The sequence below is a fragment of the Ornithorhynchus anatinus genome, chromosome X3 (genome assembly GCF_004115215.2).
Source record: "Ornithorhynchus anatinus isolate Pmale09 chromosome X3, mOrnAna1.pri.v4, whole genome shotgun sequence".
NCBI classification, from domain to species: Eukaryota; Metazoa; Chordata; class Mammalia; order Monotremata; family Ornithorhynchidae; genus Ornithorhynchus; species Ornithorhynchus anatinus.
Genome location: NC_041751.1, coordinates 30,566,036 through 30,579,997, shown reverse-complemented (window position 1 = coordinate 30,579,997; position 13,962 = coordinate 30,566,036).

The following is a 13,962-nucleotide window of genomic DNA, read 5'->3' as shown; positions in this document are numbered from 1 at the left end:
TGTGCCCGCCCCAACACTTAATGTAGTGCTTGGCACATTGTAAACACTTATATAACACATTATACTGGTATCAGCCCTGAGATGGTTTCATACACTTTGGGATCACATTACTGATGGAGGGAGCAGAGTCTCCTTCCAAAAACGGGTGTCTTTCCAGCTATCGAATACTGAGCCTTGGTCCATTCCTGTATTGTCTAGCGGAGATAAATCTTGTAATCCTTAAAAGGTGGTGCTGATTTACCTGGGTAATTAAAGAGTGCCTTAATTGGGAAACATTAGCTATGGAAGCTGGAGGGCCCTAGGATTACAAAAAAACCCTGATGGTTTCGGGTGGGGGAAAGTTCTGGCTATTTTCAGGCAGCAGGAGATTTCACGGAGAAAACTCCAGGGCCCTCACTGCCACTCACATCGAACGGTTATGAGTGAAGAAGATATCACGAACACACCCCTTTCCAAGTGTTTTGAAATGGAATGATATTCTGATTGAAGAATTGTAAATTTGACCTTGTCCCGGTAATTGATTTCATTAGTATACAGTGGTACCCAGCTTTAACGAGCTCTCACAGGACCCAAGAAGAGCATCTAATGTATTCTCTTCTTAGACACGGTGAACAGAAATATGGGGGATGAAGTGGCAAGTATTGTGGTCAAAGGGAAGAGAGTTTGAGAACTCCAAGTTCCCATAAGCCCTGCATTCCTTTTTCGTTCTTTAGGAGAGGATGAGGGAAAGCTGGTGGAGAGAGAGAGAGAGACAGTGAGTCAATACAAATGTGTTGTACGATTATTATTAATGAGCAGAATTCTGCAAAATGTCACATGATGTCATTACATTAATCCGTGTGCTCAAGCAGCACAGGATATTGAGAAGGGAGGAAGGAAGGGAAGAAAGGTTAAAATAACCTGGCCCCACGCCATTCTCAACATAACTTAATGACAACACTCAATGTGGGGAGGGCAGGCAGCTGCTTTTTTTGTGCTGTTTCAGGATGGACAAATGTTTGAAACCAGCCCTGTCTGGGTAGATTCTACCTTTGACTTGGATAATGGGCTGCGTGACTAATCAAAGTCCCCTCCAGACCCCAGATTCTATAATGGCAGCAACAGTGACTTGTGATTCTAAGATGGAGGGCCGATCCCCGTGGTAAGCTCTTCCACAGGACAGCTACGCTGAACGTAAACTCAGTGACCACATTTACGTGTAGGGTTCGAATAACTTTACTGACTCCTTCGTGTGAAAGTCTCTTGGCCACTCATATTCCCACTTCTCCTGCCGTCAGCGCTCTCAGCTCTTCTTCTGTTTTGCCAATGGATTTACAGGGTGAAATAAGTAGACTGAGAGAAGGCCTGGTGCATGTTTCAGGGCTTCCAGCTTGCTCTGGATTTCTCACACCAGAAATAATGGAAACTGTTCTCCATGAACAGGGGATTGAATTTATCACTACTAAATTGTATACGATGTTCAAAGAACCTGGTACAAACATCAAATTCAAATCCTTGGTGCTATCAGAGCAGCGATGCGATTTTTTTCTTTCCACTTCAGTGATTTACAGATAAAACATATTAATATTGCTTTCTTTCTTGACTTTGAATGATTCATATCTTTGGGAAGATAAATTCTTCATACTTTTGTATTTTCAAAAAGCAATAATAGTAAGCCAGATTTAGATGTTACACAACCAGGGGTTGTAGCATAGACTGTGAGCCCAATGTGGGACAGAAACTGCAGCCCACCTGAGTAACCTGGGTAACCCCAGCGCTTGAAACGGTGCTTGACATACGGGGCTTAATGAATACCATAATCATCGTCGTCATCATACCATCGGACTTCCCACCTGCCCATCACCTTCTCTGATTCTGCCATTTAATCACTGAGCTGAGTGAGTCCTTTAGCTAGGATTTAGGGACCTGCAGGGTTTGGGGGATCTGGCCTGAGCTGGCCTGCTTTCTATCTGTTAGACCATTAGATAGTGTTAGAGTATTTCTCGTATTGCTACTGCATGTTTCATCAACACTTAATTACAGTGTTCTTCACACAGTAGGCAGTAAATGCTGTTAATGATTATGGTGAAGTCTAGGTGGTTCTTGGAATGGTCCTTTAAAACCAACCCAGCGAGTGAGTTGTCTAAGGGAGTGGGTGTAGATAGAGCATAGATGGGGACCCAGAGGGCCTCCCACAGTTAGGTGGGAGAGGAGTCTGAGACTGAGAATCAGAATGAGCAGCCAGAGAGAAAGGAGGAGAACCAGGAAAGGAAGCTGTCATTGAAAATTGCCGTCTTGAATTTATTCTAAATAAGAAGTGTGAGAGATCTTGTATTGATGATTCCACATATGTTATCTGGCAGAATTATAGTAGCAGTTTGATATTATATCCAAAATGGAGAGTTTTAAGTTTTAAGTGATAGCTATAATAGTGTTTGGAAGAAGAAAAAGCACCCTAAGTCTTAAAGTCTAACCATGGAGTAAATTTGGAACTGGCCTCAAAATTCAGCCATTTGAGCAAATTATCTATCAAATAACACCTTTCAATGGTCCTAGATACTTTGTGATTTCTAGTGCAGTTATTTAAACCAAGAGGTTGAAGGGGACCCTATTACTTTGCTTTAAATTTGTTCATTTCCCGCAAGTGACATCTTCTCGCAAACAGAAGAGTCATCAGTGTCATACAGCTCATTTAAAATGGAGGACATGCTGACCTATGTCTCTGTGAACACTGCTCCAGTCATATATCTTCATGTGAACAACAAGAGCTTCAGTTCATGTATTACTTCTCAATCAAGAAAGAAAAATTCTAGGGCCACTGTGTACACATTTGTACATAATGAACATTTGTTTGTACAACTGAACATTAGAAATCCTCTCATAAAGTAGTGTAGAGTAGGGATTGGTAGGACTGTGTTTTTTTCCTGTTGTAATGAATTCCATGGTGAAATCATTCACCCACAATTCCTGAGGAAAATTGGTGCACCACAAATTGAATTTTCCAGTGTTTGACTGAGATCCATGGAGATGTGCCACAATGAAAATTAATTATCTTTATATTAAACAATAATTAATACTAATTTAAAAACCCAACCCATGGTTCACACAATAATTTGAAGGTAGGATAAGAACATTTTAATATAAAGTTAAGTAATAATCTCATTGAATTACGATACAAATGAGAAACAGGATTCACTTTACCTTACAGCACATAGACTTTTATATTCTTCAGCAATTTTTTCTTTCAATTCTTAAAGCACACTTTCCCTATTACTGTAGCTGTTCTATTTTGCTCAATTTGAGTATGGAATCACTTTTATTGCTTAGTAATTAACAGATAAAATCGGTTATAATAATGCTATTATAGATCATTGCCAAATAAAAAGTAAGCACCAGATGGTAAGCTTTATATTAAACTGCAGCAGACATACATTATGTCTTCCTTTTGAGGCAGAGGAAGATTAAAATTTCTTTTACAGCAATTTACTTCTTTAGACAGTGGAAACCGTGAGCTGTGTTTCCTTGCATGTACTGAACATTAAACATAAGTAGTGAATGCTTCTTCTCCTATGCCTAAAGGTCTATAGTTTCTAGGAAATATGAGCATTTAATTATCATCACATGGACACATCCCAGCCACATTGAGGTTACACTTGTTATACGCCAAACTTGGGAACAGTTGTTGTTAAGTATTGAGAAGGCACAGTAGTCATGACAATTGACCTTTTCTTGATATAGTCTTTCCCCTTGCTAATGTGAATGGTTTTCCAACAACTTTTATATACCAAATTCCCAGTGTATGCTTCCCAGTCTTCTAGCATGGCTTGATATAAGGGATTTTGAGGCAGTTGCAATGAGGACACCCAGATTACAATCGGAAAGGAGCTTCCCAGAAGTATCACGATGTGAGCTGAATTTAAGAAGATTTTATAGAAAAAAGAGGAATGTAGCTTCTGTCCTCAAAGTAAGCTAGAATACTTGGATGAAGCCAAAAATTGGCCACTGAGGCTACGATATACCACACTTCTGTTTCTAAGAGGAGAATGGTTTTGTGCTTTTCAATTAGCTGGTTATGTTTTTACTTCACTTGGCTTGAAGTAAAAAAAAAATTTTTTTTTAATAGAAAATTGCGAAGAAAGCTCCAAGCAAAATTTAGACAGATATTTGACATTTCATTGTTTCTAGAACAAACGGTTGGAGAAGCAGTGTGGTACAGTGGAAAGAGCATGGGCCTGGGAGTCAGAAGACCTGGGTTCTAATCTTGGCTCTGCCCCTAGCCTGCTGTATGACCTTGGGCAAGCCCAACTTGCCTGTGGCTCAGTTTCCTCTTCTGAAAATAAGGATTCGGCACCTCTTCTCCTTCCCCCTTAGACTGTGAGCCCCGTGTGGGACAGACACTTTGTCTGACCTGATTAATTTGTATCGACCCCAGTGTTTAGTACAGTGCTAACTACATATTGCCCAAGATCACTATCATTATTATTATCTTATTTTTCACCTCAGGAGAAGCAAGGAAAATTTCTTCTGGGTTAAAAGACTATGTGAAAATGAGATGTGCTGCCCAAACTGCCTAATGTCTTACCTGGAAATAATTTATTCATTCATTCAATTGTATCTATTCAGCGCTTACTATGTGAAGAGCACTGTACTAAGCGCTTGTAATGTACAATTTGGGCAACAGATCATTTAAATTTATGTTTTAAGAAGTATTGATCTGTGACCATTAGAAACTTTTTATACTTTTTTGCAAGGCTGGGTTACCTGAAATCATACACAGGCACAGAGAAAAGACTAGATTATAAAAACTATAGCACTTACTATGTGATGAGCATTGTGCTTAGCACTGGGATAGAGACAAGATAGGTCTGACAAAGTCGCTCTTTCGGAGTCTCAGAAATAGTATCTTCTCTCCATTTTATAGATGAGGAAACTGAGGCACAGAGAGATTAAGTGACTTCCCCAAGGGCCCAGAGTGGGTCACTGACAGAACTGGCAGAATAATCCATGTCTCCTGACTCCCAGGGCCATGCTCTTTCCACTAGGCCACCCTGCCAACATCTTTTATGTAGGGAAGCAGTGTTGCCTAGTGGATAAAGCACGGGCCCGGGAGTCGGAAGGACCTGAGTTCTAGTCCCGACTCCACCGCTTGTCTGCTATGTGACCTTGGGCAAGACACTTAACTTCTCTGTGCCTCAGTTACCTCATCTGTAAAATGGGGATTAAGACCATAAACCCCACGTGGAACAACCTGATTACCTTGTATTTACCCCAGCGCTTAGAACAGTGCTTGGCACATAATGAGCGCTTAACAAATACCATTAAAAAAACACTTCACTTCCTCTGAGCCTCAGTTACCTTATCTGTAAAATGAGGATTAAGACTCTGAGCCCCATTTGGGACAGGGACTGCATCCAATTGATTTACTTGTATCCACCCTAGTGCTTAGTATGGTGCCTGGCACAATGTGAATGCTTTCCAAATACCACCATTATCATTATTATTTTACATGACTTCTCAAAGTCCCTTCCAGTCCTACAACACAAATTCATTTTACCTATGGCCACTCAAAAGCATTTATTAATTGCTTATTATATGCAGAGCACTGTACTAAGCACTCGGGAGAGTATGAAAGAACCAAGTTGGTAGTCATGATTCCTCTAGGCTGTAAGCTCGTGGGGGTAGGGGATATACCTGTTGTATTGTTATACCGTACTCTCCCCAGCATTTAGTACAGTGCTCGGCAAACAGTAGATGCTCAATAAATACAATTGACCGACTGAAGATTCCCGCCCACAAGGAGTTTACAGCCTAGTAATCTACATCATTTTCTGTAATCAGATTGACGCAAGATCTCCTCCAAGCCATTAGTGTGCAACTAAATGCATAATTACTGTAGCTCAAAGATTAAAATAGCTCTCTAAGCACCTAAGCAATCAGGTTCTGGCATGTGCCATGCTGAGATTACATTTATAAACCTGCTCTCAAGTCTCCTCTTTAAGCGTGCTCGGAAACGAAGCAGTTATATTTCCATAGGACTTCAAACGTATCCAAGGATGTTATATTTTTAACTTCCTGGTGGTATTCTGGGCATCTGTATGAGGCAGAAGGATCCTGGAGAAATCTTTTACAATAGTTTCTGAGCAACTTTACTGTCTCTGAGGCACGGTAAACAATGTCACCTCGTCCAGTCAAAACCACGAAATGAAACTTTCCTTTTTAAAGACTAACCAGCTATTCAGGTCAATATGGTAGAATGTATTGATAATTTACTATCCAGTGACTATTTTAGAGCTATTTCCTATGAGGAATTAAAAATGAGCAATTCCTTTTAGAACTCTGCTTTAAAAATAAACTGAAAGAAGAAAGTTGAATACTTTAAATCAAAAAGAAGCATCAGACCAGAGATTCATGACTAACGCTGAATTATCTTGTTTGTATTGGCTTCAGTCAAACTCTTGAGGTTAAATACACAATTTTTAGTGATTGGATGAATATGCTTCATTTGTATACAGCACGCTCAAGCACCAGAACGATATGAGGAGCTTCACAGTCATGTATACATTGAACAAACGCTCACTTGGTACCCTTGGACGTTATTTATTCAACATCTGTCATGCATCTCAATAGCTATAAATCTCAGAGCGTATAGGAAACCTTTCTCTCAGAATCACCATCCAGGGAATCTTCCAGTCAGAGAACTGGTCAGAGAAAAGAAATATTTGAAGCAGTCAATGCCACTGGAGTTCAGACACTGAAAGAACTGGCTGCCAGTCAAAGTCAGACGTGTTAGAAAAACGGCCTGTGAGTAAACTTCGATTCCGCTAGTTTTGCAAAGTCGGAAAAACAATCCTATGACATCACACTGTGCCTCTGGCTTCCAGCATTCCTGCTCATCATCAAAGCTTAGAGCACTTATGTTTTTCCAAAGAGGAGGCAGAGTATTGTTTTTATTGTTACCTGACTTGTCTCATGGTGCTTGAATTTCCTTTTTCTTAATCTCAAAAACACATGTGTAGCCTTTTTGTAAAGGCTAGGAAAATCTCTTTGTAGTTATGCTGTTCATTAAAAAAACCCTTCAGCTTGGAGCCTGAATTTTGTCTAACTTTTATATTTTCATAATTTGGCTGGTTTCATGTAAATTTACTGCTACCTCTTTGATGAGGAGCCACCCTAGAAACCTGTTCTCTCACACAAATGCAAAACTAATGTTGCTAAATCAAAGTAAAAAGAATGAACTGCTGCAGCAGTATTTTGATGTGTTTGTAATTCACCTACTTTATTTGGACTTTCTTGCCCATTTCTTCCCCATTCCTCTCATCTCCTCTAGTTACAGAGTTCCTTTGAAGTCAGTGAGAGCTCAGCAGGTGATGTCAATCCACTGAGTATGAAAAGAAATAAGAAACGATTTAGCTCAACTTATATGTTCTTTTAATAGTCTAGGAAGCCATCAAATCGCTACACTGATATAATATTTGGAGAGAAGCAACATGACCTAGCGGAAAGAGCACGGGCCTGAGAGTCAGGACCTGGGAGTCAGGATCTGGGTTCTAATCCAAGCTCTGCCCCTTGGCTTCTGTGTGACCTTGGGGAAGTTACTTAACTTCTCCATGCCTCAGTTTCTTCAAGTGTAAAATGGGGATTCAGGACCTCTTCTCCCTCCTACTTCGGTTGTGAGCTCCATGTGGGAAGAGGACTGTGTCTAACCTGATGAACTTGTAGCTGATCCAGAGCTTAGAACAGTGCTTGACACATAGTAAGTACTTAATGAATATATTACTAATAATAATGATAAACAACTTTTAATATGAACTTTTCTCATTGAATTATTCCAGATTGTTAGTGAGAGGAACTGAAAAATGAAAGACTAAAGGAAGAAAATTCACTTGTGTTCAGTTAGAACTCACCTTTTTAGTTTATTGATCAATCGTTCAGTTCATTTAGTTCATTAATCAATCAGTGACATTTATTGAGCACTTGGGTGTAGAACACTGTACTAAAGTGCTTGGAAGAGTAGAATACAATGGGTCGGTAGACACAACCATTGCTCACAAGGAGCTAACAGTCAAGAGGAGGAGCCAGACCTTAAAATAAATGATACATGGGGGAAATGGCAGAGTGTAAGGATATGGACATATTCATTCATTCAACAGTATTTATTGAGCGCTTACTATGTGCAGAGCACTATACTAAGCGCTTGGAATGTACAATTCGGCAACAGCTAGAGACAATCCCTGCCCAGTGATGGGCTTACTCTCTAATCGGGGGAGACAGACGGACAAAAACAAGACAACATAATCATGATAAATAGAATCAAGGCGATGTATACATCATTAACAAAATAAATAGGGTAATAAAAATATACACAAATACGTATATGTTGTGGGGCTGGAGATTGGGTGTCAAAATTCTTGAAACCTAGGCATCTGAGTCAGTCTTTCCTAAGCACAAGCTATTCAACCCAGCCCCACAGCACTTAAGTGAATATCATTATACTCTGCAGTTTCCCATAAACGTAATTTATTTAATTAATGTCTGTCTCCCCCTCTTGACTGTAAGCTCCTTGTGGGTGGGAATTATTCATTCATTCAATGGTATTTATTGAGCGCTTACTGTGTGCAGAGCACTGTATTCTACCAACTCTACTGTACTGTGCTTAATAGAGTCCTCAGCGCACCGTAAGTGCTCAGCAAACTGATTGATTCATACGGACCCAGGTGCACGGATGATACAGAAGGGAGGGCGAATAGTTGAGTCAGGGAAGGCCTTTTGGTGGAGGTGTAATTTTAGTAAGGCTGTAAAGGTGGAGGGAGTGGTGGTCTGTTGGATATGAAGGGGGAGAGAGTTCCAGGCCATAAGGAAAATGTGGGCAAAGGGCCAGTGGCAAGACCTCTCGCTTGCATTATACAGATCCAGACAATGAGATAACATTTATGGAAATAAAACGTTCCTGCAGAAAATATTCCGACAGATGCTTCAAACTTAATTTGCAGACGTTAATTGCTTTTTTGATTTTTAGTTCGGGAACGTTCACACTTTGTTGGCTTTTATTTACCAGTGAAATTTTAAACACCTGATATCAAAAACGTAAACCTTGTCATTTCTCATTTCTTTGAGAGAGAAATCTTAATATTGCTTTAAGGTTGAAATTGCTACCCTTTTTACTGTGGATTAACATACCCGCTATTTTTATTTCTAGAAAAAGTTTCTGGAAACCTAATTGTTTCGAATAGGTTTGGTCTTTGTTTATAATATGCCAAGCAAAGTGAATGTGTGAGCCAAAAGGGAACGTATACTATTATGAATCAATCGGTCGTATCCATTGGGTGCTTACTGTGTGCAGAGCACTGTGCAAAGTGCTTGAGAGAGTACAGTAGAACTCAGTGGAAAGACAGATTCCCTAATCATACGAAGCTTGCAGTCTACTGGGGGAGATAGTCTTTACAGTTTATTACAGATTTGTACGGAAGTGCTGTGGGGCTGAATATAATGTGCTTAAAGGGCACAGATCCAAAGGCATAGGTGATGTGGAAGGGAGAGCTAGTAGGGGTAACGACGACTTAGTTGGGGAAGGTCTCTTGGAGTAGATGAGATCTTAATAAGGCTTTGAAGGTGGGCAGTGTGGTGATCTCTCATAAAAGGAAAGGGAAAGAGTTCCGAGCCCGAGGGAGGAGGTGGGCCGGGCGTCAGTGGCAAAAGAGACTGGATCCAGTAGGGTGAATAAGTTGGCATTTGAGAAACAAAGTGAGTGGGCTGCATTGGAAATCAGTGGGATATCAGCCAGTCAAGGTAGGATGGGGGAGCCGATTTGAAAGGAGTTTCTGTTTGATAAGGAGGTGGATGGGAAATCACTGAAAGTTCTTTGGCAGGGAGACGTGGACAGAGTGTTCATATAAGAAAATGATTGGCATGGAGTAAATGAAATAAGGATTGGAATGGGGAAAGACAGGAGGCAGGGATGGCAATGAGAAGGGTAATAACAATAATAATGATGATGGTATTTAAGTGCTTACTATGTGCCAAGCACTGTTCTTAGCACTGGGATAGATACAAGGTCATCAGGTTGTCCCACGTGGGGCTCAGTCTTCATCCCCATTTTACAGATGAGGTGACTGAGGCACAGAGAAGCGAAGTAATTGGCCCAAAGTCACACAGCTGACGAATGGTGGAGCTGGGATTAGAACCCGTGTCCTCTGACTTCCAAGCCTGAGCTCTTTCCACTAAGCCAACACTGCCCGATGCATTAGTCAAGGTGGGAAATACATGCCTGGACCAGTGTGGTAGCAATTTGGTTGGAGAAGAAAGAGTGGATGGTAAAGATGTTATGAAGCTAGAACCAGCAGGATTTTTGGTGACAGAATATGTGAACTGAATGAGAGATGAATCAAAGATAATGCCAAGGTAATGGGCTTGTGTGACCTTGGGCAAGTCACTTCACTTCTCTGTGCTTCAGTGACCTCATCTGCAAAATGGGGATGAAGACTGTGAGCCCCACGTGGGACAACCTCATTATCTTGTATCTACCCCAGCTCTTAGAGCAGTGCTTGGCACATAGTGTTTTACAAATACCATAATTATTATTATATTGCCAAAGCGCATGCCCATTCCTCCCCTCCTCACTTCTCTTCCCTGGCCATTTCTGTGCCTGAAGAAGATACATCATTGATACAAGAAGCATTGGCTGAAATGACACACATGTTTACCTTCATCTCGGGTGATGTCATTAAATTTGGGATAGGCCATTTAGAGTGACTAATCTCTTCTTAAAAATCAAAACAGACATCCTAGCTGACTTCCTGTCATTTATTGTGTAATAAAGCCAGGAACCTTGTGAGACAATGACCTGATTTCTGTTCTCAAAGAATTTCTACATTTTAAATTCTACTATGTCATACTAGCACGCTTTCCTGCCTACTCAAGTAAAAGAGAAAAGCCCTGATTTCTTTTCTTTCTTTTATTAGAAGAAATAGTCTGGGAAGTGAATTGTTTATCTGCAGTGGTTAACAGAAATTTTCAGGAATCCATTTGCCCCTCACTATATTTGAGCTGATGCATTATCATCAGCCATGTCACATAATAGCATAGGACAGAGGTAACTGGGCATGACGTCTCATAGCGATGATCCGCTAGCCAGGGAAATTCTAAAAGACATGCATTGCTGAAAACAGCTCTTACAATTAACTTGCTTTCAGAATGAACCCCAGCGAAACCTCTTTCAGTGGTGAGAAAAAATGTGTTTTTGTTAACTCTTTCTCTCCTAAAGATATGCCTTCCTCATTTTTGCTGTATTAGTTGAGTATTCCACTTGAATACAATGGTAGATATGAAAGGGGGAAACAGAAGAGTTATTTATGTTTGGACTTGAAATAGCTGACAGAATATTTGCATATGAAACATCTGATTTCTATATATAGCTGCCTTTTTTTTTTTCAATGATGACAAACTGACAGTGAAATCCTATCCCTGTGTGAGGATGATTAAAAGATTGATGCACAGCCAACAGTCCATAGTGGGCTTGTAAATATAGTTCGTGATTATGCTCATGCATATTCTGCATTCAAGGCCCGTCTCCGTTTGAGAATGTTTCTTCATAATAATTATGAGACTTAAGCGCTTACTATGTGCCTGGCATTGTACTCAGCCCTGGGATAGATATGGGATTATCAGGCTGGACATAGTCCTCGTCCCACACGGAGATCTCAGTCTGAGAAAGAGAGAGAACGGGAATCGAATCTCCATCTGGCCGAGGAGGAAACTGAAGCCCAGAGAAGACTAGTTGCAAGTGATGGAGCCGAAATTAGAACCCAGATCCTCTGAGTCCAAGATCCATGCTCTTTAGCTGTAGGAACCTAAGGGCTAAACTCGGGAGGAGGAGATGGGATTACTTTCCTAGAAATTTTCAAAAGAGGAGAGCTAAGTTAAAATCACATTGAGTAGTAGTAATAGTATTTATTAGTCGCTAACCGCGTGCAAAGGATCGAACTAAGCACTGGGAAAGAATATACAAGTGGGAATTAGATATGGTCCCTATCCCTTCTGGGGGCTCAAAAGCTAAAATTAAAAGTGGGGAAAGCAGACTGTTGACAGATACATAAAGGGAGGCGAAATAAGAGATGCAGTGTGGCTTAGTGGAGAGAGCACAGGCTTGGGAGCCAGAGGTTGTGGATTCTAATCTCGGCTTCACCACTTGTCAGCCGTGTGACTTTGGGCAACTCACTTCACTTCTCTGTGCCTCAGTTACCTCATCTGTAAAATGGGGATTAAGACTGTGAGCCCACCCACGTGGGACAACCTGATAGCCTTGGATCTACCCCAGAGCTTAGAACAGTGCGTGGCACATAGTAAGTGCTTAATAAAGACCATCATTATTACCATTATTAAAACAACCTGACAACTTGAGGGCAAAGATGAGTAGGGTGCTGGAGGAGGAGGAGCAGAATTTCAGGATCCTTGTGCCTTAGAATCCACAGTGGCCACAGTGACTGCTACATCAGCAGCTGCCACGGCCTTCCCGAGTTTTTGTGAGGCGGAGCCAGGTCGTGGCTGGGAAGACTGTCACCTGGGGTGAGCCAGATTTCAATGATGGTGAGGAGGAGCAGTGACTGGGTTAAGAATGGGTCAAGAATGAAGGGAAGCTCTCCTATGATAAATCAAGCATTGCACAGGCCGAACTTGAGTGGGGCCGTGGGGTTGGGGGAGGGGATGGCGCTAGAGGTGGGAGAAGCTGGAGGGAATCAGGTTTCTGGGATCTGACACAGGGAGGGGGACCAGGGGTGGTGCTGGGAAAGGACCCTGATGGAAGCGAGCTGACGGAGGAGGAGGATGAAAGGGGTGCTGGAAAGGAAAGACGGGTATGAAATGATTAGAGAGAGGGGATTGAGATGACATGGAGGGGTCGGAGCGATCTAAGCAAGGGGTAGCGGTCCTCAGACAAAGTCTCTGAAAAGATCATGACCTGAAAAAGAATAAAAAATGAACAGCACCAGGTGCTGTAAATAGCAAATACCATAGTACGAGGGATGACATTTAGATGTAAACAGAAGGGAAAGAACAGTTGAGACCAGTTTCTGTCTTTTCTGCCACACCCAGTCAGTGGTCACCTATCTTCAAGGAGAGCTGTATTTATTTAATTGCTGCAAATGGAGGTAAAGAAAAATAAATCAAACCTAATATGTGTCTTTTTATATAAACATTGGGAAGAAAATGGGACTACAAAAATGAAGCAAAGCATTCATGTAGGTGTTTACTGCTCTATAACATCATTATAATGACAATTGTTACCAACACTGTAAAAATTATTCCATATTCACTGGATACACCACATATGGCCATTAAATTACACTGGTTGAGATAAATGCTGGGAAGACTTACTCCGATATATTATGCAAGTCTCTGTTCACCGTCCACAATGCTCTGCACATTGAGGTCACATGGCTTTTTTGCTTGCTCTAAAGTTTGGGTCTGCACCTTGACCAAGGGTAATTAATGTAATAGACTCACCTGTTCATTGGTGCACCAGGAAGAGTTTGACGTAAATTACTTTATTTTGAAATACAATTTCTAGAAGGAGGCTAGATGAAATCACCGCACCCCCCCACCCACACACCTCCTTTTACGTTAGGAAAATTAAGGAGGGTACACCTCATTACCCATGCTCTATGGACATTCTTCTGACTGAAACTGCCTGAATATTCTTCCTTTAAAACACAATTTGAGGATTACAAAAATATAGATTTTCAAATTCAACAAAGATGAGTGCTCACAAAAGCTTTCCCCACACAAGTTTGCCAGTGCAGAACCAGCTGCTCTGGAGATTTCCCTTGAGAAGAAATTGGTAACTGTACCAAATGAATGTAGTTTGGAAGGCATATTGATCAAGGATGCAGTGGTTACAAACCCTCTTTTTTAATTACAAGGGCATTATCCAGTTCTAAATCCTAGCTTCAGGAGGCAGAATCTCAAACCCTTGCAAAAATCATTTTAAAG